Consider the following 7,470-nt stretch of genomic DNA (forward strand, 5'->3'; position numbering starts at 1 on the left):
ATTATTTATTTATGACTAGGGATAAGTCTTATTTCAATTGACAAGTTAGTTGGGACCGTTAACATTTCAAGTCCCACCTTGTATTGTTTTAATTCTAAAAGCCTTTATAATTGTTGTTTCATGCCAAAGTGAGGAACCTCAAGGGTTCTTCTGCCTGTAGTTATGACTGAGAATGCACATGGACTTGTTTATTGTTACACCTTTTTTTGTAGCATGACTCAAAGGACCCAGGTATAATCCATATATTTGGCTGGGCTAGGCTAAGTTGATCTTGACATGGCTGTAATAGAAATTGCTGTGAGGGATGCGAAGTGATCAAGAGTTGTATCTGGGTCAGTATCATCCTCCTCAGACCAAAGGGCATTTCATTTCCATAGTCTCATGCCTCACATTGTGTGCACTTTTTCATGTAAGTAGTTTCACTCAGCCACATTGCATTGGCATAGATATTCTGGAAAAAAAAAAAAATAAAAAAAGGAATGTTACATATCTGCAAACATACATTGTACAAAGAAGCCAGTAGGAAAGCTATATTAAACTAATAGAGCTCTCAAATTCAGTCTAATAGCTATGAAAGATAGAAGCAGTAGAAAGTATTTTAAATATTTAAGATTTCAGTATATGTGTAAATCCTAACAGGAAAACTGATCAGAAGTCCAGGCTGTAGACCATTGATATTTTTACTCTGTTGGTTTTTATCAAATTGAAAATGTTCCTGTGTTAGTTAAAAAAGCTAAATCTGAACTCACATACTTTGTAAATGGCTTGGAGGCCTCATAGTATTCACTTTATGGAAATTTGCCTGGTGTAGTCATGAATGAAAGGATGCCAAAATATTCCCAACATCAATGTAAAAAGCTCAGATGTCATTACATTGGTTCAATTTAACAGTTTCCATATTGGCTTTTTTCAAGCTTTTATCTTTGATGTATTTCAGATTTCCTGATTTTGTCTAATCAAAGAATGGTTTTCCCTTTTAGAGACCAGCAGTGTTTGTTTATATATTGATTGAGTTGATGCTAGAGCTGTAGTTTGATAAAAATGTAAAAAAAAAAAAAAAAAAAGAAAAAAAAGAAAAAAAGGAAAAAAAAAAAGAAAAAAATCACAAAAACCCACCAAAAAATACCAAAACCAAACCACCAACAAGAAGCAAACCTAAGCAGTTCTGACGTCATGCTATATGATAAGGTAAAACTGCAAATAAATTTCTGGAGATTATGGGGATTAAAACAGATTCATTCAGTTTTGCACCAAGACTGAAATGCTGGGTGGCTCATAAGGGCTCAGTTGATTATATTAAATATTCTAAAAACATTTATGGGGATGATTTTAAATATGTAGAGAATTAAGTGCCCAACTCTGTAAAGGGCTAGACAGAATCAGCTACAAATATAATAACAGGTTCAGATCATTTATGAGTTCTGCAAAAAGCTCAAGTAGAAAAAGACCATACAGTAAAATTCAAATACATGTAAAAAAGAGTGTACAGTCTAAGACATCCTTACTTCAGGATGTTCATTTAGTATATTGCAGAAAATACACTGCAGAATCTGAACTTTCCAAAGCTTTGCAGGAAATTACTTCAGGAATTACCCTGTTATTTGTCTTTGGCCATTACAAATGTAAAACATTGCGAAAAAAAAGAGATATTTTTATCATTGTTCTAGCAAGTACCAGATTATCTCATTAAGAGGCTTTAGCCCTGTGAGTTTTTCAGCTCTGTTTCTCAGTGCGGAGATATGGGAAGAGAGCAATTCTGTTACCACTCACCTGATATTTTCCTCTAAATGATGAGAAATTCTTAACTACTATGTAAATGTGTGTGTTTGTTTTTTAGGTTCAAAGAAGCATGGGAAGCTGGGTAGGAAGAATTGTAACTTAAAGGTGACTATATGGACATTGTTCTATTCCTAGCAAGGCTAATCAAACAGAAAAAACCAAAATCTGATCCTAAACGTTTCAGACCCTCATGCCTGGTAGTTCACACCTTCCATTATTTAAGGGACTTAACGTAAAGTAACATCTTGGTGGGGCACCGGCTTTTGGTTAACACTTGACCAGCAGTTGTAGATCATTTCTGCAAGCAAATAGACATTCTCTCTCCCCCCCCCCCCCAAAAAAAAAAAAAAAGGGCAGAAATTTATAAATAGAGTAAGTGCGAAAAGATATATGACATTCCCTGAAAAGCAAATGTGAGCTATCTGTTGGATCACTGATTTATGCTGCTGCATTATCTAACTGTGCTCTCCTGTTCAGGGATATGGTTAGTGGTAGTGCAGAGCACTCATCCTCTTGCAGAAGGGATTTATATTTGAATCCAGTAATGCAAATAGGATGTAAGTATATGCTTACAATATTGCAAGATCCCTGCTGAATATAGATAGGCTTACTCATATGTTTTTAATTAAACATGTGTCTAAATATTCTCTTGAATGGGTATGAAGTAAAGATCAATTATTTCAAGATTTTCCTGTTTTTTTTTTTTTTAAATTCACCAGAGTAGGATTTCTGCAGAACTTAATTACTTTCTTCCAAGTAATTCTTTCTTGTGTAAATCACTATGTTGTGCCAGATGCCTAAGCACAATTTCAATTATTGTATTATTTTATGCATGGCACTTTCAGAACAGATTTGGCAGCATAAAAAAGCAATTCAGCTAAAATCCATGATTTCATAGTGGGTTTTTCCTTAAGTACAACATTTGGCATCCTGTTACAATACAGCAAACGTAAAAACTAACATGGACAAGCTGAAATAAATCCTAGGTTTGGACTAAACAAAATCTAGTTCCGGTCTGCTCTACCTGAATGCTGAGTGAGTTTCTGCTCATGTATGAACAAAACAACTGTACATTTAGGTCTATTATGAATACAGTATGTGTTTGCACACAGCAAACTGAAGCAGTAAGTGTAGTACAAGTATCTTTAAATGTAGTGATTATGTGCCTGCAATTTCAGAATTTCTGAAGCACTTGGCATCTTTGTTTTGTAGTTTGGTAAAAAAATACAAGCTTGGGGGTTTGTTTTGGGCTTTTTGTTTTGTTTTGTGTTTTTTTTGTTTTGTTTTGTTTTTTGTTTTGTTTTGGGTTGGTTTGGGGTTTTTTTGCTTTTTTGTTTTGTCAGGAGTTTGTTTGTTTGTTTGTTTCGTTAGGGTTTTTTTTGTTTTGTCCAAGCCAGAATACATTGAAAGTCATATTTAAAAACTGTGCCTAGTCCTGATTTCTTTTTTCAGTGTGGAATTAAATGTTATACATTCATAAAATTTTTCCTTTCAGAAAGATGTTTGGTCCCTTAAGACCCTACAGTTATAGACCCCAAATATGATCTTTGTCTTCCCATGAAAGAAAGCTAAGTTGGGAATAATGTAGTAATTACAGCATATTACATACTACAAAATTAAAAGCAATGATGTTTATATCTTTTGGTAACATCATCTCTCCTTTTAATTACTATTTGTTATTTTTATGGTGCCATTATGTTATGTGATTCTGTCTTATAGCTGACAAAATGATGTGATTTCAGACAAATAAATAGGTGGAAGTCCAAAAGTAAGTCCTCATTGCTTTTGAGAGTCAACAGTTGCTATGATTTTTTTCTTTTCTTTTTTTTTTTTTTTTTTTTAATTACAATCAGAGCACTCCTCTGTACCACCCAAATCCTTTCTGTGGATAAGATTCCAGAAAATAAAATATTCTGGGGCTGCATAAAAGCTTTTCTTTTATATTTTGTCTAGATTTTGGAACTTTTGATTAGCCAATTTTTAGATTAAGCTAACCTAAAAAAGTTCATAAATCCACCCTATATATGTAGAGTATGCTGAAGGGGTCCTCTGTTGTAATAAAAATAATAATGTCAACATAATTAAAAAGATAAATAGCTTGCTTGCATTTTTTAAACTTCATAAAATTGCATCTTTTTTTACTGCAAAGGACCAATTATATCATGCATGTAGCTGTATTCTTGTGATATCAACTGTAAAAATTGCATTGTGTTTAAATGAAGACAACAGGCACACATTTAAAAAGAATATGAAGAAATGTAAATATATTTGATTAATAAAACGTTTCTATTACCATAACTTAAGCCTTTTTTTATGTAAGATAGCATATGGAATTTTGTGCATCCTATGCAGAAAACAAAATATGCTTAAATGCATGTGTATTGAAGGCAGCCTCAAATAATAACAGCGCCTTGCTGTATCTTTCATTATGAGCTTTTAAAAGGGGTTTTCAGCTGGGACATTACAAAGTGATTTGCAGTGACAAGAGAGTGAGATCAAGTTCACTTTTCTTGGCGACTGTATCTCAATCCTCCTATTGATGTAATGCTGGGGCCCATGCAGTTATATGCTCAAGCAGGTTCTCAACCATGCTTTGGAATTTGTTTGCATAGGTTTATGATGCAAATCGTGTCATATTGTAAGCAGGTTTTTCTATTCTGCATACAGGAATGTTGGGGTTTTTTTAATGGTTGATGGCCTGAGACTTGTTTAGTTACCTGAAACCTGATTTACAAGGATCACCATCTAGTGGACTAAGACAGAATTTCAAAACTCCAGTTGAAGTGATGTCTGAGCTCATTTTTAAGAAATCATTCTAAAAACAAAGCTAAAAGCACTAGCCATGTCGCACTGCAATGGACCTTCCAGTGCCATTTTTAACATTATTTCACTACCATTGTATATGTCAAAAAGCAGTGATTAGTTCACTAAGTCACCCCTTGTTCCACTTGAAAAAATACTACTTGTGTATGAGAAAAATATGTCGGTTGCTGTCATTTTTCATCTTATATTTCCTTTTACACAAGCACCAGAACCACCACAGTAGAATAATTGTGCAGAACTACTGTACTTGAGAAAATACTCAGGTAAATTGGCCAGCAAGCTGCCTGCTGGTTTGCAAGTAGCAAGGATAGTCAATCATTCAAGGCAAACTTCTATACATTTAAGGAAAATTCTTTATAAAAAGAAATTGTATTGAGTCACGCTGTATGAGATTATATTGCCAAACCCACATAATCTGTCATGAGCTAATGAGACACAAATGTCTGAATGGGGTGAAGAAGTCCTTTAGCTGATGGCTCAATCTATAATGTAAAAGGGTCCTGGGGTCCACCTTCTTGCAACTTTTCAGGTGCATGATTTAGAAGGATTGAGGCTCAGGTCTCCTAATATTTTTCTTTTAATTAATTTATTGAAATTTTTAGCTGGGCTTAGAGTTTGCTGCCTTTTTACTTTTGTCACTGTACGTGTTCACTGAGATCTGGGGCAGAATCAGTTCAGTGTCAAAGTACAAGAGACTGAAATAGCTTCAATTTTACTGTTTGGTTGTTTGGGTTTTTTTAACTGAATGAAGTGAACACTTGCTCCCAAACAAATATACAGATAAGTAGCGGCCAAGTCAATGCGCACACTATAGGCGCTTCCTGGGCACCACTGAGCATCTGCCAGTTAAAATAAGTCCAGTGACTTCTTAACACTACAAATCCAACTGATGATACACAGATGTTGAAGCTGCACTCTAATCTCCATGTACTGAGTATTGATTCTCCCAGCCTCAGACTCACTTCTTTTCCTACTTGATACAGGACAGTCAGCAAAATGTTTTGACAGCAAACTTGGTCAATCTCATCTTTCATGTTTGCAGGAGATCTTATAGCCTTTTCGACTAAACCAATAACACAAGGTGCTTGACATACCCAGTTGTCTGGTGAAATAGAAATATACACCAACCAATGTATAACAATAATTAGGTGCCTAAGAATAAGATCCATACAATACAGTGCAGTGGATGGGGCATTTGTCTTTCTCCTCAGTATTTCCTGGTGGCCATCACTGATAGATCCCTGACCTAGTCAAGAGACAGACATGGGTAACTTTTTTGCTCTAAATCTGAGTAATTTGCATAAAACCATCTAAGGATACCAGATATCAAGACCCAGCCACAGCTGGTTTCCCATCCATGTAATTAGGGACATCAATAAACTAATACTGTAGAAGTCCTAGAAATCCAAACATGACTGGAATTAGTCCAAGGACATGGGTAGGGAAGAGGATGTTTTTTTTCCCCTTCTTCTCTACCAGCCACAGCAGGGGAGTTTTACCATTACTTTCTCATAGATTTAATTTTTTTCCAGTCTTTATTCTTCTTCCCTTCCATTTTGGCTCTCATCATTTCCATCTATTATACTTTTATTTTTCTCTTCCCCCCTGATATTGCTGCATTCAATCATTCCCCTCATATGTAGAGTTTCTCCAAATAATCTTGCAAATGACTAAGGAAAGAATATGTATTTGTTTTTATTGGCGCAACAAGTCACAGAATATTTATTTTTTTTTTTCTATAATTTCAGCTTCAATAGAATGAGTCAAACTATAATAGTCATGCAGAGCCTTCAACCTGGAATTATTTTAGGGAGCCAAGAACATTTTGGCTTATAGCAACACACACTACTAGTGATCAAATATTATTCTGGAAGCCATTTAGCTTTTTTTTGTTTTTCATTAGCCTTTTATTGGAGCAATTCTTTTCTCTTTTTTTTTTCCCCGTGGTATAAAAGGCAATTAGATAGCCAGTAAATTAAAATTCTCATAAAGAAAATACTTTATATTGAGAAAAAAAAAAAAAAATACAATTAAATGCATGCACTGAGCCATACTTGTAATGTCTGTATGCTTGCCTTAGATTTCTTCACTTGTTTTTTCTTTAAAACATAGAAAGCCAATTTCTTCTGCTTACACGTAAGATCTTAAAGAATGGGGATAATATATTGCTGTAATACTGCACTGTATTTCTGCACGATGAAATGCTGCAGTAGTATCTGATCAGTCAGTGATAAGAACACCATGTAACTCCCATCTCAGTTTTTGAAATTGCTTATGTGATGAAGATATATGTGCCATGAATAGGGAGGCAGATAGATACAACTGGAAAGAGTATCTGATCCATTACCATCAGGTTAACTTGTTTTTATTTAACGACCTAGTGATAGAAAGGAGGCTGCACTGATCTTTAATGGAGGTAAGCAGATCTGAGAAGTTTAAGCTTTGAAGGAAATTTAGACACATATTGTATCTGCCTTTCATCCTACTGTTTTTTAATTTGCTCTGTGTTAATAGTATGGCTCCCAGAGAAAGATCTTTTTCCAAGAGCACATTTGCATTGAAGATTTTTCAGATTGTTCCTCATTTTTCCCTCCCAGGATTTATGTCCTGGAAAAGTAGCTGGCTGGATTGAAAAGCAAAAAAAAAAAAAAAAAAAAAAAAAAGAAACAAAAAAAACCTAATTAAAAAATATTTCTTCCATAAATTTTAGGGAAATGACTGCTTTGCACATGATTCCTGCTCTTCAAGAGCTCATTTTAGTTTAACAAGTATTTTGAGAGATGCTTTCTAAGTCTGATTACTAGAGCCCAAAATTATGACCATTTGTACACTATAAATCATGGCTCGTAGTGTCTAATAATTGCTTCT

This window comes from Psittacula echo (genome assembly GCF_963264785.1).
Source record: "Psittacula echo genome assembly, chromosome: Z".
Lineage (NCBI taxonomy): Eukaryota > Metazoa > Chordata > Aves > Psittaciformes > Psittacidae > Psittacula > Psittacula echo.